Below are 27,552 nucleotides of genomic sequence, written 5' to 3' on the forward strand. Positions count from 1 at the left end.
GCTGTGGTGTCGCTTGCAAAAACGTTCGATATGCATTGATGGTCTGTGTGGGCATTTACGGAACTGATTAATGAACGATAATTTTTTACGCATTGCAGACAGTTTTATGGGGTTAATTATGGCATATTCATAAAGTAGGTTTTTTTTTCGAAATTACGAGGCGTACTGGCAACATTGGTTGTGTCAGAGGAAAGTACCAGGTGTGCCCGACCTCTGGCTATGTTAATCAATGCCCAGATGAAACAAAATATTTCAAATTCATCGAACACAAAACTAACCTGCCGATCTCCCCACATATATTGTAGGGTGCATAATGGCCAATTATGTAGTCCTCGGAGCGTGGCAGTCCCGAGTCTGATTCTGGGTGGGAGCTTCGAAAACTTTGGTGTTGACCAAGCAACGTGAGGACAGTGGGGGTGGGGGTCCTACATGGAAGGAATATTGGATGCTTCGGTCCTGAAAGCCAAATATCAGCCCTGACCACTCACCTCCCAACGAAACGTCACATGTCAGGCCTTGGGCTGTTTGTATCACGCGATTTGGTTTGGTGTCAAAGACGTATTTAGGGGGTACATACTTCCCGATAGACTTACCAAGTACTAAAATTACGTAATGGAATATGCTTGTTTAGCTTTTGTATTTTAGTCGAGAGTTATTTATTTCCGCCGAATTTATTGGAAGGCAAGAATTATATTGGGATCATAGGACTTCGAACAACAGTACCAAAGAAGATTTATGCCCTCTGTACAATAATATGCATAAAATATTAATCAAGAACTTTACTTTTCATCAACTGAATCTAACATTCTTTTTTTAAAATTCTTTATTTCACATTAATTTCCTTAATTGCCGATCTAGACTACATATATAAGCTAGATAATTGATTATTTAAATTTAATAATAATTATTAATTATTATTATGAGACACTTGGTTCAGATCCCCGAAATATATTTTTACATACGTGCTGTTTTGTGTGTGCATTCACGAACACGTAAAAAGGTAAAACAACCTTCTGCACAGCACATTGCAACATGCTGCGAAGGGGATGTGGAGATAGGGCCGTTCCTAAGTCTGCCATTGTTTCTCATGGAGAAATGAGAAAGTATTGAAATCTGCACGAGGGGTCATTTGCACATATTCTAGGAATACCAGATCACCTTGGATAACGCATTGAAATAAATATACCTTACAATTTATTTAATTTATGTAAATGTTAATGTTTGGAAGGAAGTAATAAATAATGTTAGATATATTAAAAGATAAATGTAGATATAGAACTGTACTGTAGTGAATCAACGTACTGAAATAAGTGTTGCTAACTTCTGTCTCTTTCTTTCAGGTAAGTGTGGAAATTTTCGCTGTAGAGGAAGTCAAAGTTGCCATAAGGTAAGAAAGTACCCGCATTTGGACACTTCCGTTCTTGCAGAATTCGGACGAGTCTTTGGCAAGTGAAATCTTATTGATAATCTTTTTCAGATTTTTTTTAATGCCCAGACTTGTAGCTTCTGACTAGACTAAGATACGACAAGAACGCTTTCTGAAGTTGCGCAGTGAAATTTTACACTAGGGATGGTCAAATTCGCATAAACTTTTATCCGGACAGTTGCAACGACATCAAATTATGTCGTAGCAAAAAAAATATTGTTTCTTTGTTTAATTTGTGTACATGTTCGTTTGACCCAATGTTATTCGTTCATTGTATAACACGGGCATGTATGCTCGAAGATGATTTCTAGTGTTTATCGCACGTTTAGGTATAATTTTCTGTACGAGGTTGGCAACTCCGAAAAAAATAAGCGAGTTGGTATCGATGCGAAAATATAGGACATTCATTCTTGAGTAACAAGAAAGGAAAGATGACATTAACGTAAGTCTAAGTTTGTGTTATTTCAAGTCTGTTGTGAGTAATCTTATGACTATTTACTGTTTCTAAACTGTTCAAACTAGCAGAGCTGAAATTTAATTGAAAAATTTGCCTCTGCAAGGCTTGTGTAATGTAAGTATGTATCTCAGTGGAAGTGTCTTTTAAACGTGTGAGTCAGAATGCTAGTATCTAGTTAAGTACATTACGTTTAATAAAGTGTTAAATATAGTAACTGAGACTATTAATTAAACCCAGCGACCCCTGGGTGTAGAAGAGTTTTCATACTCCTAGGGGGGGGGGGGGTAACACGGGTTTGTTGTGTATCCGTTTTACGTTCTATCCACATATTCTTTTATTCGTAATTTTCGTATTTCGCCGTACGTATGTTCCACAAATTCTTCATCAAATCTGTTCTATCCGAATTAACCGGATATTCAGTATCCGGATTATCCTTTGCATCCGAAACGGATATCGGATAAAGAAACAATAGCTAAGTAGTAGTGGTTTTCTTATTTCACATCACATTTCTCACACTTTTAGCTAATCGCGACAATTAGGATGAAATGTTATAGATCGACCACAAGGAAAAAAACCTTGGGACGAGAAGTCCCCGCGCAGCTTTCCCTTCTTCCCTCCACCTCGGGCCATAAGGAAGCATTGTCCACTCTCCCCCTCCCCTACTCGCGGGGGTACGGTGCACAGGACTCACGGGTCTGTCCTCCCCTGAAACCTTTCCCACTGTTTTAAGAAATGACAGTACTTGTCAAGTCTACGTGGAGTAAATTACATGTTGCCAAGTCAGTTGCGGTTGTGTTATATTGTGTTGTACTATTTTTTTAAAAAAGAAAATACAATGTGAATACTTTGGGAGTATATAACGTCGTCGCGGTTCGTGTTGGATATCTAAACAGTGCATGTTAAAGTGACAACAGCGCTTCTCAGAAAAACAGGTGCTAGATCACAGGGTGGCTACTCACCGGGAATTCCTTGAATTCCGGGAATTATGCGTGAATTCTGCTTGATTTTTTCTGCGTAGACGTGAAAAATTGCAACTTTTATTAATCCAGATTCCATTGAATTTATACATATTTATCAATGCTCTGAGGCAAGTTTTTTTACATTTTAGCTATTATTTTTATCGAGGAAGGAAGAGAAAAGAAAGATGCGTGGAAAATAAAACCGAATTCTCTCAATCCCTTTTGTTTGTTAGTGTCCTTTGCAGAACATTTTTTCTCGTGTAGGAAAAATTATTGCAAGGTAAGATATTTCGTTAGGTAAAGTTGAAATTCTTGTACAATGAACAATTTTTCGTAGAATATTCCGTAACATTTGTGACGTGTTTATAAATGTATTTCCAGTCTTAGTATGCGAAATGGCAATGTAAACTCCGGTCTTTAAATTATATATATAATATGTATGTATACCGTTCAATTGAATGTTAGAATTTTTGGATACATTGGAATCGCACAGAACCTTTATTTTGTTAATACAGAGCATTCCCTGACATTCGCTACGAGACTCGGCTGCAAACGGCCCGGTGTCAACGCTTGTCTTTCCCGGTGAACGGGGTCCGCGACAGTCGCTGGAGTCGGCTATTAAAATTACAGTTGTCATATTGTGTACCAACCTTGACTACAGGAGGTGTTGAAAATGATGTCCCTCTGCTGCATCGCATTCCTGGCATCTCCGAAGGAAATTTGCATTAACACGTGCAAGTTCGTCTACTGTAATTCTCCCGATTTCTCGTACAATACTCTCTTTTAACTCACGGATGGTATGCGATTGTCTTTGTATACTGTATTTTTTAGATTTTACGAGGTTTAATATAGTTGTCCTATGTGGAACGGGAACACGAGGAAATTTGGTTGCAAAACGTCGTCGCACTTCTCCACAATTCCTCTTTCCGAAGTAACACTCGACAAGATAAATCCTTTGTTATAATGCACACTTTTGTGGTGCCATATTAACCCACAATCCTCAACACACGGACACGACACAACACAATTTCCGAGAGAGGATTATACTGGAGTCAGTCTGCAACGTCAACAGAAAGGGAAAGAGAGCGATGGCAGGGAGAGCGAAAAAAACAGACTGTAGCGTGCGACTGTCGCGGACCCGTTCACCGGAAAAGACAAGCGCTGACGCCGGGCCGCTTGCCTCAGAGTCTCGTAGCGAATGTCAGGAAATGCTCTGTATATTTGTGTATGTGGGTGTGTGTGTGGCGAGAGGCTGAAATAGAGAAAACATGTTCTTGTAATACCCTTGAATTTTTGGAAAGTTCGGCTTGAAAACCGGGAATTATATTTGAATTTTATGACGATCCTAGAGTAGCCACCCTGGATCAAAACCAGACACGCTTCCGGTCGTCTTCCTCTTGAGCTGTTAAAGATGCCGAACTGGCGTTCCAACCAGGACCTCACCTATAACATCACACTGGATTCAGCAGGTCAGCTCCTTTTCGTTACCTCTCTTCATTCAACCTCGTATTTTCTCTACTTATATTATTCCTTCTTTCCTTTTTATCGTCTCATTCTCCCTATTCAGTAAGGACGCGGCGGATTCGAATTCGCCTGCCCTTGGTCCAAAATGCAAGGATCAGCCAGCAGTGCCACCCGAGAAGTAAGGCCGCTCGTTCCGAGTGCATTGACAACCCACACTGCGTTTGACCTGGTTCTTTTTCCTCCTCGTCCTCTCGCCCTTCCTTTCTCCTCTCCACGTGCATGTTTTGCACTGTGACCCTGCAGTTCGCCCATGTGCTCCTGCCCGTGTGCTAAATAGCGGCGTTTAGCCTTGCTGCACGAGGCTGCCTACATCACACTGGGAGCCAAGGTTGCCAGTGCACTGGATTTATCTGTAGTTTCCAGCTTTTTTCTTGCCTACTTGTAAGTAGACACCTGAAATTTACCCCGATGCCCTTTGTTTATCAGTTTCAGCTATATTTTGGTTACTTTACATAGCATTTATGCCACTTTTGTCTAATTGGAACGACGAGAGATGACTGACGGATACAGAACACAAACACCGAAGATTATACCAGGGTTTTTAAAGCTCTAAGAACCCATAAAATTATAATGGGTTCCGTAATTTTTTTCTCGCACAATTTAAATTCGGTCCAAGTTGCGTATTGTTTAATTTCGATACCGAACTTCAGTTGATCTGGAAGAAACGTTCCGGTACTGAATTGAAATACTTTGATAAAAAGGTTCTTTACGGTCCAGAACTGATTTACGCTGATTTTCTCTCCCGGACCGGAATTGAACTTATTTACAATTCCTGGACCTTTAACAACCCTGGATTATACTAGTTGTGGGTCCAGGCGCCAGAGCCCCGTTTGCCTGCAAGAATGCACTTTCCCTTAATGCACTGCTTAATTATCATTTAAGCAACATTTTGTTGCTAGGCTTTTAACAAGGTGTGCAAGGAATGGCTTGAGCATCCAAATGTCAAATCTGCCTTCTACGTAGTACACCCTGTCGTTGGACTATCATCTAGTGTAATCCACTATGGGGCTCAATGTTGTCGTCCATATACACCCGCCGCAAAATGACTTCGGACCTCAACAAGATCACCAAAAAATATAGAAAATTCATGTGAAAAGCTATTATTTCAGATTCCGTAAAACAATTTCATTCCATGTCCAATATGCGGCGGATGTATGTTCGTCGTTGTCCCTTCATTCGTCTTATCTTATTACCATTCATTCTCATCGTCGCGATTAGCCAAGAATGGAAGAGAGGCGAAGTACGCGACATTGCGACGATGAGGCCAGAATTCGAACCCGGGGCCCTTTGGCAGAGGAGCGCTCTGTGCTAACCACAGCCAGGCCGGCTGGTGTTTTTCGATCATACAAACATCGCACCCTCATACATACAGCTAGATTCCAGCCAAATGTCTGTGCTGCCTTAGTTCTAAACCAGGACCGTCCAAAGGTTCTTTGGTGTGGCCCTGTAGTACTGATTACAACCTATAATTTTATTTTGAAGTATTATTTTTAGAGTAATCAAAATGCATTACGACCCGCTTCAAGTTGCTGAAGTTGTAAGGTGGTCCTGAATACAAAAGTTGGACACCACTGTTCTAAGCATACTTATTTTTCAAGAGAAGAGCGGCATTTGAAGCAATGTTTTTTATAACTAGACCTGGCTACACTGTGTTTCGTTCACTTTCGTTCTCGAAGAATCTGCATATTCTCTACTCGAAATGTAATTTGGCAATCCCGCAGTTTTTTAAAGTCTTTTTGTAGCAAAAGAAAGGTTCTTCCTTTGTTGTAATTTTTGTGCGCGTCTTCATCTGATGACGTAAACGATGATTAAATCTATCCGAATCAACTTTTCTCCCCTTCCCAAACCAGTTGATGTTACTCTCTCGCCTCATTCGGGTTATGACGTAATACGGCAAGACCATGGTGTTTATCGGACTGACCCCACATGTAAAAAATCCAGATAAAGTCGTCGAAAATTAAAACGTGCAAGGATAATTCGTGCACTGGTCATTTGAACTTCTTGTCGAGGGTATATGCTGAAGAATTGAACATCGAAAGATAATTAAATGTTGCTAGCACATGAGAATATTTGTGTTTGTGCAGTGTGCAATACAGAAACAAAACTATTAAGAGTGGAATATGAAATAGGTGGGATTCATGTGACGTCATGATGCGCACATCCGCCATGTTTGCGGACGTCGTTTGCAAGGAAATATCCACTACGTGGCATTCGTTACATCTCCACCAACTGCACGTTCGTTTTAAATCACGAATGTCTGTGTTAGTATCTCCTGCTCGAATTCCGTATGCTTACAAGAACTGGCCTCAATCATGGCTGCTCGAAGCCACACAGTTTGTGACTTGAATGATTGATTTGCTTTATTTTACTTCGCGTTTTGTGCCACTTTTGGCTAATTTGCGAAGGGGATGAGTGATGATATGATGAAATTGATGAATGGACACTTACAAACATCCATACCCTGGCCGGGATTCGAACCCGGGACCCCTGGCGTCGTAGCGCGATGTACTATAGCTCTTTTCAGTTGTTACGGCGTGCGCTCTAGAAGCTGGCAGGGGAAGTGGAGAGCGGGGAAACGACCTATCCAGCGCAACGAGACAGGCCGGTTAGAGAGAGAGACTGCAGCGTTGCCAGAGTAGCGGGAAAGGCGAGTTGAAATCGAAAGAACCATGAAATACAGACGTCCAATTGTTCGCGTATGGCCTGAGAATGCGTATTATCCCCATCTTGTGGTCAGTAGAATACCGATAAGTGTACGATATCAAGGTATACGTTGTAGGAATTCTTTCCAACTGTACCGAATGGTATCTATAGCACTGTCCATTACAATCACTGCGTCTTTGATGTTCCTTTCGTCAAGCGGATCTAAAAACTGCAAAAACCACTGAAAACTAATTTACATTACTGTAGAAAACCAGTGTGACTGGAACCTACGTGACAAACAATAATGCGCCCACCTTTACCCACGGGCACTTTTAAACCCCATGTACCCTCTTTATTTTGCCAGTTTTTCGTTGGAGCGTAATTCTGATGTATGTACGTTTCATCTAAATGAAATATCTACATAGGGCAAAGGTTCCTTATTTTTTAGAAGATCCATTTTTCGCAAAAACGTTACTCTGGCTGTAACTATATCGGCTCTCTCCATCAGAAATCGTCTACCGTCATTGCTCTTTTTGTGCTTGAACCCCATATACTTCAGTATCCTCCACAACGACGAAACTCCCCACTGAAAGCTTATTTGTGTATGCAAATCAACGAAAACTTGTTCAGTGTTGGATATTCGCCCTTTATATAATACCCGAGGATAATTCTTCTTGTTATATCTTTATCGCAACCGTCGATTGTCTTTGTGATACTGTTCCTTTTGATTCGTTTGCGCGGTGATTCAAACGACGTGGAACCCGACGCCTCAAGACTGTCTTTGCCTTCCCTAACAATACGCTGCACAGTTCGCGTACTCACTCCAAAAGCTTCCAACACACTCTGTTGCACTTTGTGCACACTTACCAAGGGACCACTGTTTTCTGCTTCCTTTTGATAATATCCATGAACCCTACTGATTATTTTCCTGCCTTGGCTATAAACTACCCTCTTTCCTGTTCGCCATCGTACGATACTTACTGCCAGGGGCGCCGACTTGTCAAAATTATTAGGGGGGCTCTGATCACTGAAATAAATTAATCAATAACTCACTCTCTCCCTTTTTTAAGTTTTGGCCTCAGTGTTCGGAATCTCATAAAAGCCCATGAATTCCTCAAAAATATCAAAATTTTTATTCACAGTTCGAATGCAGAATATTGATTGTCAACGGATGGATATGTCACAAGTTTCGTCAACCATAACAGCAAAATATTCTCGACTTTTAATATCTGCTACCAAGGAGCGCAAAACAGATCTTCCTAATATAGTGTCAATGATCTCGTTCTGAATGTCATGTAGCCCGAACGTCCCATCCACTACCCTAGTTCATGCACATCGTCTTTTGAAACTCTTTTTTTAGTAAAAATTTTAACAATACTCATAATTATATACTTAGTATATAGTAATAAGTCATGTGTTTTGTTTTCTCTGGTCACAGCCCGCCCTAAGTTGATGGTTTAGCGGTCTCAGCCCCCCAAAGGTGATGGTCTAGTCTAGAACATTTCAAATGTGTATTTAAAGTTAACTTCATGTGGCACAATTCAGAGTAAACTTGACAAGAGAAGCAAAATAATACATTAGAACTCTTAAGCAAAATTATTTGGGGGGTTCCGGCCCCCCCATCGTTAACATTGGCGGGTCTCGAGCCCCCCCAAGCCCCATGGAGTCGGCGCCTATGCTTACTGCGTTAATAAGCACAAAGCTCCCTATGGAACAACGAGAGTACAAATAAACGTCACATCACATGCCACATACACGTTTATCGAAGAAACAATGCAGTTAGGTAATACATGACGCGACAACAATTACTCCCACGTATGTTATTCCTACATTCCGCTCATAACAAACAGGAATCAACACTGGGACAAAAGACCATCAGCAACACGGTGAATTGGCAACACAGCAACGTGCAGAACGAAGTTAGCGCTGCAGCTTCCTCCCGCGACTGCGTAACTCTCGGCTCCACCGCTAGGTGGTCTGTTCTCTGGTTGGTCAGCGGCACGTTCCCCGCTCCCCACTTCCCTGCCAGCTTCTAGAGCGGACGACGTAAGAACTGAAAAGAGCTATAACCACACCGCCACTAGGGCCGGCAACAGTTTGTAACTTAGGTGAAAAGCACCTATTGGAATAGATCACTTGCCGCGTTTCGCATTGCACTGCTCGATGATTATCTTGGGTTGTGCGCGGTAGTTAAGCCCTTGTGCAGTTGCACAGTACGAAACCATGAAGTCATTGATATTATTAAGGGAAAAAGAAAACAAAACAACATCTATCTCTGCTGGCAAGAACGCATTGGACTGTGTCACCATCACATGTTGGTGAACGATGCATCTTTGAGCTTGAACTTTCTGGGGGGGGGGGGGAACTTAGAATTACTTGCCATTGCTCCGTGATCTTCTATCGTTTTGTCTCCCAAGATTTTGCGAGTTAAATATCACGTGATGAATACGAGTTCATGCCTTCCGTGTATGCTTTTAAAACACGTGGAAGTTTTGAGGCGAGGGGGCAGTTCTGTCTCTAGTTTAGCATAACAGTAACTTTTCTTTCAATATCACAAGAAAACGAAGGGCTGTAGCGTTCATGTATAGTTATGAGACTAGCCAAATTTCATGTTGTAAATGCCTTTTCCGTTCTTAATCTCTCAGCTGCCCCGATGGCGAAGTGGTTACGCCGTCGCCTATTAATCAAGAGGTCCCGGGTTCGAAACCCGGTTGAGGCACATAGTGGTTCGGATCTCACTTTAAAACTGTCGGTCCACTCCCGATTTGCTTGTGTTTATTTTAACAAAAACTACAGGTTCGACCAGGACTCAACCCGGGTCTCTAGCGTACCATGCCATTTCTATAGACAGTACATCTCTACTAATTATGCCAAGTCATAAGTAATTACAACTAAAACTATACCCTGCGAGAAACTAGGCACTGTCGACGTCATCAGTCATCAAACGCAACAGATTCCGTTGCGGTAGTACTGGCAGGCAACTCCACACAGGTAAAACAGCGACATCAAAAAATCAGCCGAAGCCTGAGCTGTCTCGGTTGCACGGTATACCAGAGACCCTGGTTCGAGTCCTGGCCGAGCCTGCTTTTTTCACTAAAAAAAATCTGTATAGTGCATCTCCTGTGTGTGTGTGTCAAATCAAAAGAAACATTGACCAACTTTTTACTCAAGTCAGTACTCGAACCCAGATGATCTTGGGGTTACACATTCGCTCCTCAATGCGCTTTGCCTCAACTCGCATCGAGTCGCAATATAATGCACATATATACAGGGTAGTTGAAAATGAATTCTGCAACTTTACACATATTATGGCGTTACTATTTATGATAGAAAATCAGACAAGGCATCAATATGAAGAAAAACTCTGGAAGTCCTATTCCCACTTAGGGGGCTTATTCTGCTTAGCCGATGCTCCACCAGGATCGCCAGTGTCGCAAAATGGCTAATGACCAGTAGAAGGCGTATTGTGTTTTGGAGCTATCGAGAACTGATTCAATCACAATGGCGCAAAGACATTTACGCATGCGTTTCGGTAGTAATGTATATGTTTCACCCTCCCGAAAGATTTGCCAAAGTTACAACTGCGAATTGTTAGTGCCTTCGAAACCCTTAACGACGACTTGCTGTCTCGTGCATAGCAAGTGCTTGATTATCGTTTGGAACTTTTCCACGTTACACGTGAATCTTTACAATGTGAGTCATGTGAGTAAAACTTCCAGAGTTCTTCTTTATATTGATGCCTTGTCATAATAACTGTGTAAAGTTGTACCATTCATTTTGAATTACCCTGTATTTGGTAATGTATGTTTTAACCAGAGACCCCTTGATTACAAAGTGACAGCGTTACCACCACACCATCGAAGTGGTCCGGCAGACACATATATCAAGCATCTGTTCACATTCTTAACTTTTTGTGGTTATCCTAATATCGCCCTTTGTGACGTAATTCGCACGTGGAAGCACATGTTCTCATCGCTTGACGATGAAATAGTTTCTTGCCTCTTTGACCCACTGCCGGATCAAAGTTTGGTCACATGTGCAGCTGTAAGAGTTAATTTGGTGGCGGAGTCTCAACCCTGGATCGCCTTCCAAGTTATTCTGACCCCTTGCGTGCCCTCCCCCCTTTTTGAACTTCGTGGAAAGATGTTTTGTTTTTCGTTTCGCTTCGCCGAGATTTCTGGCTGCAGTGAATTTCCGTTACGTAATTGGGTGTGAGAGGTCGCGAGCAGTGTCGTGTTTCAAAGAAAGATATGATGACAATGCTCGAAGTTAATCCAGATACCAAAATCTAAAATTTAATGCCAGGCAGATTTCAAACGCTTTAATTTGGACAGGGCAATGTCTTTTTTAAAATTGATTTGAAATTAAAATGTTGCTGTTATCGATGTATTTTATGGCATTTACAAAACAGAACAGCTTCAGAGTCCCAACTTGTAGTGTTCACGCATTGCCGTATATAAAGGGAGGGTTTCACGGGTCCAAATCAAGGGGTCCCGGGTTCGATACCCGGTGGAGGCACATAGTGGTTTGGATCCCAGTTTAAACTGTAGGTCCAGTTCCGATTAGCCTTACTGTGCATAAGTGGAATTAAAAACACCAAATCAATCAATCGTATCTTCAGAATCGCGTGTGTTTTATATAAACTAAAATATCAATAACTCGTATAATTTTCCAAGTAATGACAACGCACAGGTATAATTTGAAAATAAAAATAATCTACATGTACGGTCACTGGCAATAAAAATTGAGACATTGCAAGATATTGGCTTCTCTGATATAGCCGTAGAGGTAGGCAACACACATAACACATAGGAGTGAAGCCAGTATTTCAGGATTTAGGTATCCCATTTCTTTTACCGGTGACTGTACATAATGAAAAAATAATGTAATTGTAAATAGTGCACTTCGATGTGTTAGAAATGTTAATTAGAAATTGTAAAGACAATAATAATATAGTTATTAACCAGTTTGCCATTAGTCAGTAACATCCACATTCAATAGTTATTAATATTACAGGTGTTACTGTCATCGGACTACTGAAACTTGAAGCCCTCTTATTATTTATCTATGAATACGGTCGTGTGTTCTTGTACAAAATTTCCCCGTTTTACAGGTTAGAAAATAGAGGCTTAAATTTCAGGCTGGCTAAGCTATGTGCGAAGCTTGAAGCCCAGAGACTAAAATATAGAAGATAAGTCTGTTAGAAGTTGTGGATAAAATTGTTCTTTTCAATAAGATGATGATGAGTATAATGATTTTGTTGATATCAATCTTATCTCTCTACCGTTAGAATGACAACGTGGCTTCCTTGAAGACTCCGAGAACGAGCGATGTGAACGTGTGTAACCAATTAAGACTATATACGGCGTTGAACGGAACGTAAGTCTTCTCCTTTTCTCTACAGCTTAAGATCACGCGTGATAGTCCAGATTTTGGACCCTGCATACGGCACTCTCAAAAACACATGATTTTACATTAAATAGAAAAACAGGTAAAAAATTTACTTGTGAATACGAACTTCTAATCTGTTTTGATCAAAACGCTGTTCAAAATTAATGTTTGTAAGGGCTGACCAAGACATATCTTCATTTTCATGTAGTACTTCCCGGTAGCTGCAGTGTTTAAAGCCAACGAGACTGACGTTTAGACCTACGGCCTGTATAATACTCTGTAGGATTGTGTGTTGCCCTGTTTTTTTGTCCTTATAACAGTTGGGCTGAAAAGTTCGTAGGCTAACATAGTAAAAAATATTTTTTTGACAAAATTCGATTTTATTATTCAATATAGTTGCCTTCGAGGACGATACAACGATTATAGCGGTCATACAATTTTTCGATGCCATTTTTATAGTACGATTTCTCTTTAGCCTCAAAATAGGCCTCAGTTTCGGCGATTACCTCTTCATCAGTGCTAAATTTCTTTCCAGCGAGCATTCTTTTAAGGTCTGCAAACAGGAAAAAGTCACTGGGGGCCAGATCTGGAGAATATGGTGGATGGGGAAGCAATTCGTAGTCTAATTCATATAATTTTGCCATCGTTTTCATTGATTTGTGACACGGTGCATTGTCTTGATGAAACAGCACTTTTTTCTTCTTCAAATGGGGCCGTTTTTTCGTGATTTCATCCTTTAAACGCTCCAACAACGCTATGTAATAATCGCTGTTGATGGTCTGGCCCTTTTTGAGGTAATCGATGAATATAATACCACGCGCATCCCAGAATACTGATGCCATAACCTTGCCAGCCGACTGTTGCGTCTTTCCACGCTTTGGATTCGGTTCATCACGTGCAGTCCACTCGGCCGACTGTCGATTGGACTCTGGAGTGTAGTCATGGAGCCATGTTTCATCCATTGTAATATATCGACGGAAAAATTCGTGTTTATTACGGTTGAATATCGCTAAACATTGCTCCGAATCATCAAAACGTTGTTGCTCTTGATCGATTGTGAGCACGCGCGGCACCCATTTTGCACACAGCTTTCGCATGTTCAAATATTCATGCACAATATGTCCAACACGTTCCTCTGATATTTTTAAAGTCTCAGCTATCTCGATCAACTTCACTTTACGATCATTTAAAATTATTTTGTGGACTTTTTTGATGTTTTCGTCGGTAACAGCCTCTTTGGGGCGTCCACTGCGTGCATCGTCTTCGATGCTCATTTCGCCTCGTTTAAATTTAGCAAACCACATCTCAACGGTTGATTTTCCTGGTGCAGAGTCCGAATAATGTTTATCAAGCCAAGCCTTGGCTTCAACAGTATTTTTTTTCGCCAAAAAGCAATGCTTTATTAACACACAAAATTCTTTTTTATCCATTTTTTCACAATAACAAAAGCTGCTTCACTCACAATGCTATATCTCACGAACTAATTATCCGGCAGCTGTGAAATTTATACACGTATCTTTTGAAGGTTAGTACTAAGTAAAAATCACATGGATTTAATTCTAGTAACGCCATCTATGAGTCAGCCTACGAACTTTTCAGCCCAACTGTTATGTGTCCCTTTACAGCCTCAAGAGTTTAGCCTCGGTAAGTAGATTTCTGTACTCTGACACACATGTCGCTTTTAGTTAGGGGCTCGGCCCCGTATAATGTGACGGGTGCGAATAACCCAAGTGTTGACGCACCCCAAAATTTTATTTCATTGAATCAAAAAACTAATGTTTTAAAAATCAAAGTGGGATATACATTTTTGCCTACCCTCTGGTTGCCTACATATCTGGCTTCAGGAAGAACCTCGTAAGCGGTTGTATTACCGTTGTTGAATTCGTACAAGTTTGCAACAGTTGAGTAGAGATAGCCTTCTCGCGCTCTAAACACTGGGTGGTAAGCACCCTTGTGTAACTCAGTAGGAAGACCTTGCAATGACGCGCAAAATGAATTCAGCTGGTCTCCTGAAACTTTCTCTTGCGGACACTGTTGCCAGCATTCTCCGTCCATTGCAAGGACGAAGTTAATGTACTTCGGAGAATTAAATCATCCTGGTTAATTCTTGTGGCCGCGGTGGCTCAGTCGGTAACGCGTCTGACTACCATGCTCAAGGTCCCGGGTTCGATCCCCGGCCGGTTCAAATCCGGGAACTTTTCTAACGATGGAAGCGGCCCCGGCGCCCACCCAGCGTCGAATAACATGGGTACCTGGGGGAAACCCTGGGGGGTAAAGGCGGTCAGGGGCGTGATGCTGATCACATCACCCCCGCTTCCCGAGTATCCTTAAATTGTTTATCGTCGTGAGATGAATCAAAAAGTACCGTTTTTTTTGTGTGTGTGTGTGTGTGTTTTCCAAACAACCGCTCGCTTTGAAATTCTATGTATAAAAAAAAGTTGTGGTCCAATCCTGATGAAATTTAAATCTGCTGCAGGTGGAAGAGAGGTTTTAAGTACAATTCTTAATTTTCAGATTTTTTGAATCTGCCAAAAAACATTATGAATTTTCTGAAACAACCTTTTCTTTCGTAATATTGGATAGCCCTACAAATGTGATTGTGGTCTTGTTTGGAAGCTCTTCGCAGCTGTTTTTAAAACCTATTATCATTCTCAATTCACATTGCGAAACCGATTTTATACATATTTTTTTATGGAACAGTAAACGTGTGTTGAACGTGTCACTACAGCGATGTCCAATAAACCGTGGAAATTACAGATATGTCTGTTTTGATTATCCAGCTGCCACACATCCGTCGCTAACTGCAGACATGAAATTCTTGCATAAAATCATCAATGGCAAAATTTAAAAAGAATTCCTAATCAATTAATTTCATCTACGAGTACCCAATCAGCCAACCCGCAACGTAAAGGTTCTTCACAGTCCCATTACAAGGCTCTCCCTTCTACAGCGATCGTTTTTCTATAGGCTTCCCCGCTTACATAATAACCTGCGTGCAAATATAGATATTTTCTTGTCAGAACGCAGTTTCCGATAATCGTCAAGACTGTAGCTACTTGTGACTTACTTTTTTTTTTCTGCGCCATCTTGTTTTTTTTTATCACAGTTGAATAATTAAAAGACCGAGAGGTGATGAGCATGGGAGCCCCGACCTCGGGTAAGGGTTAAATCGGCACCACAGCACTGGCGTACTTGGAGGGGGCGGGATGCTGATGGAGCTACATCCCCTTCCGAAATTTTTGAGAAAATCATGGAAAACCCAGAGTGGTAAATGAAAATCTCCTTGGAAATGACCCCTTTTTTAAAAGTAAAAATATCTCAATATACGAAATATGTTATTGTGTATTCCGCCTCCGTAGAAAGCAGCTATGTACTACTGCCCACATTTACAATTCCAGCCTCTCCAGAAAAAAAAACCTACTGCGTATGCAAGTGCACCATAATGATGTCAAACGAACGTTGTTGATGGGTATACTTACTATACATGAAACTTGCCTTCGGAAGGAGACAAAGTTGAGTCATCCGAAATATCCTCGATGCCTTACAAGTCGCAGCACTGGGAAAAAAATGGACAGGCGATTATGCACCAGCTCAAGGATCGCCTTCGTGAAGGTTGGCAACTCGTAAACTATGAGCCATTGTTTAATGCTCTTGCACCCACGACGGAAAAAAGGCTTTAAAAAACCTCTTATTGCAAGGCAACTCCTGCATTGTTGACCTTGCACGTATGCATACAGCGTCTGAGCAGGCCTTGATGCGATATCAGCGTACCCCCATGGTTTATGATTTCTCGTTCGAATTTCTTGTTTGACCTATACCGAAATCAGGCGTCTCCTGTGCATTCTGTCGCATGATGTAACAGCTTGTGGATACTACTTCGCTGGCGGCACCCATGACATACGTGGATTTTTTCCCCCCAAAGAGTAGATTGTCGGTTTAACGAAGGGCTTCGACAGCTCTGGTAGAGACGACCTGTTGTTTGAAAGTTGCAACACTCAATGTTTTCATTTATATGCAGTGTGTGCTCACTTTTCCGGGTTTGGGGTGGGGCATATAACCTATTACCTCAGAATCTCTCTTGTAGTGTCTCTTCCATTCTTTCTCGCTTGTGTTGACCTTGTGTTTCACAGTATCTCGTCTTGAACTTTCATTCATTCTCTCTCTGTGTCTGTCTCTTGTCTTGTCTGTTCACACAAACACACCCTATCTCTTGTCTTTATCGCCAGGAGTCCCAGGTTCGAATCCCGGCCTGGGCATAGATATTTGTGAGAGTTCATTTATCAATTTCATCATATCATCACTCATCCCCATCTTCGCAATTAGCCAAAAGTAGCACAAAAGCGAAGTAAAATAAAGCAAATCAATTAATCTTGTATTTGTATTTCACTCTTCCCTCTTGTCTTTATATTCACTTTCTCTCTTGTCTATATATTTATCTTTCTCTCGTCTCTATTTAATTCCTTCTCTTGTCTTTTATATTTCACTCTCTCTCTGTATTTTGTCTTTATATTTCACTCTGTCTCTTATCTTAATATTGCACTCTTTCTCCGTGTTTTTGTATTCATATTTCACTCTTTCTCTGCCTATTGTCTTTATATTTCACTTTCTCCATGTCTATTGTCTTTATATTTCACTTTCTCCTTGTCTATTGTCTTTATATTTCACTCTTTCTGTCTCTTGTCTTTATATTTCACTCTTTCTCTGTCTCTTGTATATATATTTCACTCTTTCTCTGTCTCTTGTATATATATTTCACTCTTTCTCTGTCTCTTGTATATATATTTCACTCTTTCTCTGTCTCTTGTCTTTATATTTCACTCTTTCTCTGTCTCTTGTCTTTATATTCACTCTTTCTCTCATCTATGTATTTCACTTTCTCCCTTCTCTCTTGTCTTTAAAATTTCCCTCTGTATCTTGTTCTTATATTTCACTCTCTTTTTCCTCTGTATCTTGTCTCTATATTTCACTCTCTTTTTCCCTCTGTATCTTGTCTCTTATCTTTCACTCCCCTCTGTCTCTTATCTATATTCTTATTTCACTCTCTTTATTTCATCTTTCTCTCGTGTCTTTAGATTACCCTATCTCTTCCATTTCTCTTTATATTTCTCTCTATTTCACTCTGTGGTCTCTTTTCCTCCCACACTTTTTTTTTTTTACCTTGCATGTAAATTGTCTACTTATGTGTTTCTAAAGACACACTTGTATAACTTTTTTCCCCACTGCAACCTACCCACCCACATTTCGCAGCGCCAACCTCTTCTGAGTGACACATTGACCACTTGTGCAATGTGCAGGGCTTGCAGCCGGTAGGTGGTGTTACTTGGCGGAAACATACAGGCCACGGCCACACTGTCTCCGCTGGATGAGCGAGTGCTACATGCGTGGGCGAAGGACGGGCATCGTATCAAGACAGGCAGTTTCCTACAGCACCGAGAGACATATTTAGAAAGCGACCTTTTGCATCAGAGGCCATGCCGGTGCAGCCTGCTCGCTCTGACCGTGACACGAATGTTGTGCAGCGTGGCAGAAAGAAAAGGTGTACGCAACACCGATCCACGTGACAGCGGAACATGCTTCCTCTTTCTGCATCTTGTTACATATCCGCCCCCTGCAATGTACGTGTGTCGCTATTGTTACATCTTTATTTCCATTTCGCACGGCAACAGCCCTGAAAACTTCACGACTGAGCGACAAAGCATGGATATGCATTTTTTAAAGGCAAGGCTTCCACCATAGCTTGTAAACCAGAAATTTGGTGAAGACTTACTATTAGATCTGCTTTAGACGGAAGCATTTCATTTGACATTTTTTTCTAGCATAAATGCCACCATGTAAATTCTTCCAAAAATATTATACCAGATAATACTTTTACACGCAAGCATTTCATGTAAGATTTCGGTTAGTTTTTGCGATTACAATGTACGTATAATATATACAGCACGAAAGGAACGTCAAGTTACAGCATCTATGGTGAGTGCACCCACTGTGTTCACAATTGAAACGCCTAAGTCATTCTTCCATACGTGTAATGTTAACGTTATAAAGTATGTATTTAAGCAACACCATTGCTTTGTACCTAATACCGTTTTATAGGAAACTTCATTCCTCTCGGTTGAATAGTTATCGGCTTTTAAAAATGTGAAGTGATACGTTGTTTACATCCCACGCGGCCGCCATTACTCGTGACCTAGAGGTCGCTTCTGATTGGTTATACTAAGATAAATGCTACAGAAATAAGACAGATCCTATCCTTGAAAAATGCCATGGCATAAATGTTAAGAAAAATGCTAAGGAAAGTGATTTCGTCTAAAGCGGGCCTAACACGTTAAAAGTCTCCAAAAATCAAAATCGCCATGACAGCCAAATAATATACAGACGCCATCTTGTATCTGTAAGAACTGAGTGAATAGTGGCAATCGAAAGTAAAGGCTATTTAATCTGTTCTTAACGTGATTCGAATACATTTGGCATGCGTTAGAATTTTAGAAAGTGTACGTAGGGACAAGGAAACAGAGAAATACCTAGAAAGATAACACAGTAAGTAACCAGTACAAATATCCGGACGGGGTTCCAAATGCATCTATTTAATTGCTACGTTGATTGATCGGGGAAAATATGCATTAAAAGTAATGTGTGGAGAACAATATTTTGCCAGAAAGAGAACACAGGCTCAGAACCAGTCAGTACTGGCAAAATGATCTTAACTGAATGAGAGAAGATAATAAACATGAGTCACTTTGTAACTATTTATGTTCAAGCTGATTCTATAGTGGAACAACAGGCAAAAGAGCCTGCGCAAATTACAAAATTACACAAAAATGAACAAATATTAACAAAAAATAAGTAAAAGATAGCACTGTTTGATATTATTTACAAGTATTTCTTCTGCTAGAAGACCGAAAGGCAAACTCCGAGGAAAATATATCAATACTTGATGAGAGATCATTATATTGTGTGGGAAGTCTGTAGAAATATCTATTTTGGATTGTTAGTCTTGGTTTTCTTATGTAAAATTAGCTTGTGCTCCGTGTTGTGTGCATCGGTACTCGAAAGTGGAATTCTTCGAGTGTGTTGCAGCTGATTTTGACATTGATTATTTTGTATAAATAACTGAAATCATGTTAGCATAGCGCTGATAAGCTAAGGATCCTAGGTTTGAAACCTGGGTAATGCATTTATTTCGTCAATTTACCATTCATCATGATGGTCGCGGTTATCTTAAGAGGCTAAGGGACGACGTGGAAGACGAAATATAACCTGAAATATTTTCATAACTAATTTCCAACGCCAACATTTCATAAGTTTTTGTAAATTTTTGAGTGTACAGATAGACATTTCCTCACGTGATGGGATTTTTATACTGCGAGGAGGGATTTTTGTTGCCAAGACGGGCAACATTTTTCTCTAATGTAAATTTTGCATGTGAATGGAGGGATTTGAGGGGGAATTTTTTGTGGACTTTGGAGAGTGCACTCTTGTGTAACTGTCCAACGTGTTTTGACGAAGACGCACCCGTTAGCTTGGAGGTCAGAAACCTGCGTTTCTTCGACCTCCTTTCTTTTCTCTCCTCGGAGGGCAGGTGATCAACATACCTGCAGTTGCCCCACCCCTGCGTAACGGTAAGTGGTTGGTTGCCACGCGGTGCTCAACGTTGAGGCAGATCAGGAAAGCATTTGATTGTCGAGACAGCATTACTAGCTGGAAATAGCGTTTCTCTATGCTATATTTGTGTATCATGACTCTAATATGAAATGTTTGTTTGCAATTTCTGTATTTATTAACCCAACATTTCTAATTCGTGCGGCTCAAAATTGGGTAAGAGTATTCAGTAGGTACCGGGGAAGAGGGACGTTTCGCTGGAATTGGTTTGCATAGGGAAGCGAATTTCTTGCCTAAAAGACCAGCATTAACCAAACCTATTATAGCAGCTATTATTTTTTTGACAGCAACGTGACTTCTGTCGCCGTGGTCGAATTTTGATCTTGTGTTCTTTATGGGAATACACTGCCACGCAGATGGCCTTTTTTTTTCTTAGTAGTAGTTGTAGTGCGGTGCTAAAATATTTTTCAAAACTGCTAAAGAAATAGGTTTGGAAGTTAGCAAAGAGAAAACTAAATATATGCTTACAGGCCGAAACTAAGTGTTAGGTAATAATCAAAATCTAATTATTGATAACTCGTTTGAACCAGTTTACAAATTCAAATACTTAGGAGTAATATTAACATATGAAAATTATATTAAAGAGGAAATAAAAAGTAGGCTTAATTCAGGAAATGCATGTTACTTTTCTATTCATAAACTTTTGTCTTCTCGTTTAATATCTAAGAAACTAAAAGTTAAAATATACAAAACAGTAATTTTGCTTGTATTATTATACGGGTGTGAAACTTGGTCCCTTACATTGAAAGTGGAACATAAATTGAGTGTTTGAAAATAATATCCTTAGGAAAATATTTGGACCTAAAAGGGATGAGGAGACAGGTGAGTGGAGAAGGTTACATAATTTAGAACTACATAATTTGTATTCATGTCCAGATATTATTAGAATGATTAAATCAAGAAGACTTAGGTGAGCAGGCCATGTGGCACGAATGGGAGAGGAAAGAGGAATTTAGAGGATTCTTGTTGGGAAACCTGATGGTAAGAGACTTGTAGGAAGGCCAAGACGAAGATGGAGGGACAACGTTGAGATGGACCTAAAGGAAATTGGTAGGGATGGATAGGAGTATATAGCTCTTGCTCAGGATAGGGACAGATTGAAGGCCTGTGTTGCTGCAGCCATGAACCTTCGGGTTTAAGAAGGCTAGAGTTAGTTAGTAGTGCGGTACCATGGTGCTGCTTTCATTTTGTGGTGGTTACGTGCCACGCAGCTTCCTTCATTTTTTGGTGGTGTCATGCCACGCACCCGCTTTCTTTTTTCTGATAAGATACCACGCAACTTCCAGTTATAATTTACGCGTCTATTTGCAGCAGGTTAGTATCAGTTATATTCTTATTTCCCATCGTACAATTCCGCCAGGGTTCCTGGGTATGAATACCGGCCTGTTCATGGGTGTTTTTGTGAGTGCCCCTTCATGAATTTCATTATCAATAATCCTCATCGTCGCGATTAGCCAAAAGTGGAAGAGAAGTGACGCTAAATAAAAGAAAAATCAAATTAAACCCATCTTGCAATCGGTAAAAGTTCCACATGAATTTGCATTATTTTTCAAGTTACTTTTTATATCTTCACACTGAAAGCACGCGAGCAGACCCCAGACAAGTGTCCAGCCTTGAGGCCTTAGATATTTTCCAGGTAAGAGCCGAATGCCACCGCAGCGACGTATTGCAAACAAGTGGATCTGATCCCCTTGCAAGAGGCCACGCTCTCCGTCACCTCCGAAGCCCAATGCCGTTTCGTAAAGGTCGACCTCCATGCCAAGAGCGACCTTCCGAGTATTGGTTACATTTCAAAGGATAAAGAAAGCAAAACTTCGGGATAGGTTAATGCTATCGAAATGGAAAGGAAATTTGCACGAGATTTCAATGTCGCTGCAGGATATGGCATGTGTCGAGTCCAAGGTTGAGTGCATATAGGTGGACCCTGTAAAATCACGTAGTTGTGTGTGTTTTTAGAAACATCGGTAGAGCAACTCGGTGCGCTTGTTTGTCTTGGTGTCCTCTACACCAGTATTTCTCACCCGTCACCCCTTCCTCATAATTACCATTTTAGTTTGCGCAGCAAATTTTATTTATAAACACAAAATTACAGGCTTTGCATGTATTTGGAGTGTGAATGAATATATTGAATGTTTCGTCGACAAGTTGACGTCTTTGTGCCACTCTTTCATCTGTTCAGGTGACAGAATTGGTGAATTATGCAATAATACAATACAATAATAATAATACAATGAATTAATATATTAATTCACTAGTTTTTCTCCAACCAACTTAATTAAAATCAAATTAATTGTATCAGCTTTCCGTATGCAATACTCTAGACATCGAAATGGTGGACTTGCTTTAATGCTAGCTCATCGTTTATGTTCTTCTGGTATATTCATTTCCAAATTAGTATTAATTGGAATTTTTCAATGTTGAAAATGCAATGAAAATCAACCCTTACCAAAATAATTTAATGATGTTGGCCTGAGGAAACTGCAAGATTTAATTAGATCCTGTGAATGATATCTATTTTGAACATAGCTTTCCACACGTCAACACGCCTAGACAAAATCGAACTATTTGCCGACCTCCGTGACGGAGTGGTTATCGCAACGCGCTACAACGCGAGTGGTTCCGGGTTCGATGGATGTTCTGTTTTGTAAACAAAGAGCAAACCTCGGAACGCGCAAGGAGTAAAGCACTCTGTGTTTACAAAATGCAATCAGTGACGGCTTCTAACCACACATTATTAGCATTTTACCAACTAGGACGACGTTTACAAACAATGAAGTCAGTGGCGGCTTGTAACCACACATTCGCAATTATCTCGAAAACGGCTCGTTTGCAGACCCATGTTTACTGAGACCTTTTTGCTTCTATTATCATGTACTTTCAACTGTGTCAGTTTGCGGCATTACTCATGAGACACCCTGTATACATGTGTCTGTATCATCGTAGTTCAGCACTCCTTTGTCCGTAACAGCGATGCAGACAAGGTTCAGAGCCGGGGTACACGGATGATGTAACCTTATGTTTCAACGTAATATTTTTAGCTTTGGACGGGAAATTCATATTTCAAGGACAGTTGCGTAAGGGAGTTATTAGTGGCGTCATTGTGCGAATCGAAATTCCCTTAACCTGGAGAGAAAGCTGGCGAAAATTATTGTTTCGTAATTGCTGCTTTTGTATTGTTGTTTCCACCTTGTTGCTTTGAAGGTGTACAGAGGGACGTGGAGAACGTTAATGGGGTGGCTGTTTAAGCTTTGTTGTGATGAAACTAGGGTGCAAATGAGCGGGGAGGACCTTTAATTTCCTAACATTTATTTAAAATTAGCAAAGGCGTAAGTAAAATGATACTCGATAACATGTTCGTTTTAATTAGTGTGGCATTTGAAAGAATTCCAGTAAAGAGGGAGAAGGAGGGTAAGTGCACTTGAACCATCGGGTTATACACACGAGGGGGCCATGCTCCCTCCCCCTCAATATTTAAATGTGAACCTATAAAACACTACGAAAATAACATCGTCGATTTTTCAAATTTCTAAAAATGTCAGTTTTGTTCTTGCATAAATGAATGTGTGTCTTGTGTAGAAGTCTCTGGTCTGCAATATTGGGTAGTTTTAGCATTCTATGGTTTTAGTTTTATAACCATTGATGCAAGGCTACCAGACGTCGGGACAGTCCATTACTTTTAATCCCTGTCCCGACTTTTTCGAACTGCAGTCGTGATACAAAAGTGTCTCTTTTATTTTTTTTCTTTGTTAACTCACATTTATACATGTTCTTTATTGCAATAGTAATTGCTAATACGCAACATTTAATTTATAAATACTGTACATATATTATTTTCTAAACATACAATTATCATTAGTTTTTAATGCCGCTCGCATAAGAAAATTGAAGGAAATTTGAAAACATTGCTAATTTGCGGAACCCAGAACTATTTGAACTATTTTGTAATATCTTTCTCTCTTTTATATATATATATATAATTTTGGGTGTGGCTCCTCCCTCAAAACAAGAATCCTGGGTACGGGCCTGACTCATGCATACATATCTAGTTTCGCCCCAAAGCGCCCAAAAATAGCAACCAGAGAGGAAATTTCCTCTCATCTTCCTTCAAATATCGCCCTGGTTTTATTTGTAATTAGAGCAGACTTGTCAAAGGGAACAATGAGTTTGGTCGAACAAATTAATATGAGATGGTATTAAATGTACAGTGGGATCCATAAGTATTACCAAGCAAATTGTCCACCACGTTTACTCCCTTTGTTTATGCAATGACTGCTTCAAGAACTGACAAAACGCCAAACAATCAAACAATATGCTTACAACCTCTGAACGAGTATACGTAAAAATACAGTCCTTAAAAATACGTAGGATGAAGATTAAAACCATCGAAAATATTCATGGACAATTTGCTGAGCAATACTTATGCATCCCACTGTACTAGGAGTTTGGGGGTTTTCTACATCCCCAAAATGAGACTTTATATGTTAAGGGTCATACAACTAAACTTCATATTTCCATAAACTAAAATATTTCCCTTTCCCGTGAACAGAGTAGAATAGGTATGCATTTCAGTTTTGTCACGCAACAGATAAAAAAATTCTTCGGAATAATCAAAAAGTAGTTTCGAGTAACCAAATATTTGTGTAAATAGGCCATAAAAAAGTGGTTGTTCACGAGAACAAAATTCTTTTTAGTAATCGTGCACATTAGTTACCCAAAAGAACTGGTCAAAATTACTAAATTTTGTGAAGGCTGCCAAATTTTCTTTGTTTATAATTACCAAGAAATTAACAATACGGACCTGTTTTGATAGTTAATGAATTACCAAAGTGTTAACAAGAGGGTTAGCGATAGGTGATAGGTTGCGATGACGTCAGTGGCTCGCTTGTTGATTGGGAACTTCGGGAGTTGTGACTTACTCGAAAGCTGCAAATGCAGAACGGAGTTTTCACAAAGATAATCTCAGTATACCTGTAATAGTTTTTCAGTGATCAACAGGTATTGATTCGATTTTTTTTTTACTATCAGACAATTGACCGACAAATAGAGAACAATTTATAGAATTAATTTGGTAGGGAGGGAGGTTTGGGGGGAGGGGTTGTATTAGCTCATCAGAAACTTCCCAAAATTTTCTGCACCTTTTATTATACATTAAAATTTCTGCTACATATTTAAAATCTCAATATATAATTTATAATATAACTTACATAATTAAAAAAAATGTAGAGATAACTTGTCTCCAAATTTGCCCCCCGAAACTCTTGAAACTACATGTTTGTTGCTACTAGAGAGAAAGGATGGGCGGTTCTGGTATAGGAAACCAGATAACGTCGACAATAGGATTATGTGCTGGTTTAAGCGTTGCACTCAAAGAAAAACTGCTTGGCAAATGCTGCAAGTTTTTATGTCCTCAATTTTCTATGTGATATTATAATATCGTATTATATAACTAGACATTAACATACTGAAAAACTATGTATCAAATCATTCATTCTCTGACACACCGAAGGTAAGAAGACTGCTTTTTAAAGATGAAGACGAGACAACAGAAAAACCTTACCTCTGTAAAATAGTGTTATTCTACCCAGCTTCCCTGACCATGGGCGTCGCCAAAAATTTTTGCAGGTGGGTCAAACTGCTGATATAATATTGAATAATTACTAATAAAGTATTGTTTTATTGACAATTGAGGGGTCTAGTGAGAGAGGGAGCTATGCCACAAATCTTGAAAATTTTATTTTTTGCCATTTTCAGTCTTCTACCATCTGTCATCTATCATGTGAACTACAACCATGTGGCGTAGCTCCCGCTTGTTCTGCAGCAGATTTTCTGAGGTCTTGAATACGTCCTCATCAGCATTTTGAGTGAGAGAAGGAGCTATGCCACTTACTGATGGTGTCTGCAATAGGAGTGGCAGAGGTTGTGTTGCAGTAACCGGTGCTAGATTTAATATCAGCCCTGAAGTTAAAAGATCTCATGGCAATAATGCCTTATATTCCTCCAGTTCTTCATGGTGTTTACCAAAAACTAAAATCCACATAAACAACGGACAGTGAAGATCCTCCAGAAGACATATGAAGTTGTCTTTATGTAGATCATATGTAACCCTATGAACATGATTTACACTCAGGCAAAAGTATTTAAGCCTTGTTCAAAGTATTTGATGTGCTAGATTGATTTTTCCACGTTGGTATACTACAACAATATACCATACATGTTCATAATAAATGGTATTTATATTGAAATTCATATTTTTCCTTTTGAATAATTTACCAAACAATATGTTCAGGAAAAAAATTACCCTTTGTTGTACAAATTATGACTCAACGCAATGCTTTAGAAAACTCAATTTATTTCCATTTCTTGGCATAGCTCCCTCTCTCACTAGACCCCTCAATTTATTATCACTACTAATATTATTATATCCTTGGGGAGGTTCTTTTTTCTCGATACTGAAGATTAGTTCATATCTGTCACAACCGTTTTTCTTTATTTCTTCGATTCAATCGCAAATTTATTTTAACTATCTGAAATACTTAAAGAAATCCCCCCAAATTTGTTTAATACCTTGTACATTGGCAAGGTATATCAACAAAGGTAAACTAACAGCCTTATAGAGATGGCTAATTGGTAGGGACATTGAATTTTCGCGATGCGCGAAATCGCGAAATGTGGAAAAAAAAAAAAAAGATGCAATTTTGAACATTCTGCACATAACTACACCCCCAATGATGAAATATGCATGAGTTTTATTCGCGAAGTAATGCGAAATGTGTGCTTTCCACGAAATGAACGTTTTTTCGCGAAATAACCGTTATATCATCAAATTAAGTAGAAAACCTGCAAAAACCGGCAATCGAGGTTGTGCGCGCAAACTGTCGATTTATAACGAAACGTTTGCCTAAAGTTTCCTACCACTTGCAGCTGAAGAACGTTTTATCTTCGATCACATCAGGAAGACGCTGCAAATTGGGATTTCCCATAAACATAATCTGAGTTCGAAAACTTCGCTCCCTGTCAAGCTGCATTCCTTGCTTCCCCCGAATATGCAATTTAGAAATGAAGTGATTTTCTGTTGATGTTTTATTTTGGTTGGACAGCTAGGTACTTGTGTATGTGGGATAGTATATAAAAATGAAGAAATAGTTTATCAATTTATAGCTCTTTTGTATGTTGTTTCCTCTCATGATGAAAAAGTGTGTGCCAATTTTTTTTTCCACCGCTGGTATATACCGTACCACTCTCCTCAGTTTTTATTTACCATAAATTTATGTCCCTACTAATTGGCTAATCAACTTTCTATCGCTATTTTATATTGAAGGTTCAGTACATTTCCATTATAATACACTCGCTACAACAGAATGTGTACGATGTTGTGGAGTGTCATCGGCCAGTTCTTAAAGAAATATCAATAACCCAAGGACCTTGTGGTTTGTACAGTACAATGCATAAGTATTGCTGGGCAAATTGTCCATGACTAATTTCATTAATTTTCT

The sequence above is a fragment of the Lepisma saccharinum genome, chromosome 18 (assembly GCF_977018435.1).
Source record: "Lepisma saccharinum chromosome 18, izLepSacc3.1, whole genome shotgun sequence".
Taxonomy (NCBI): domain Eukaryota; kingdom Metazoa; phylum Arthropoda; class Insecta; order Zygentoma; family Lepismatidae; genus Lepisma; species Lepisma saccharinum.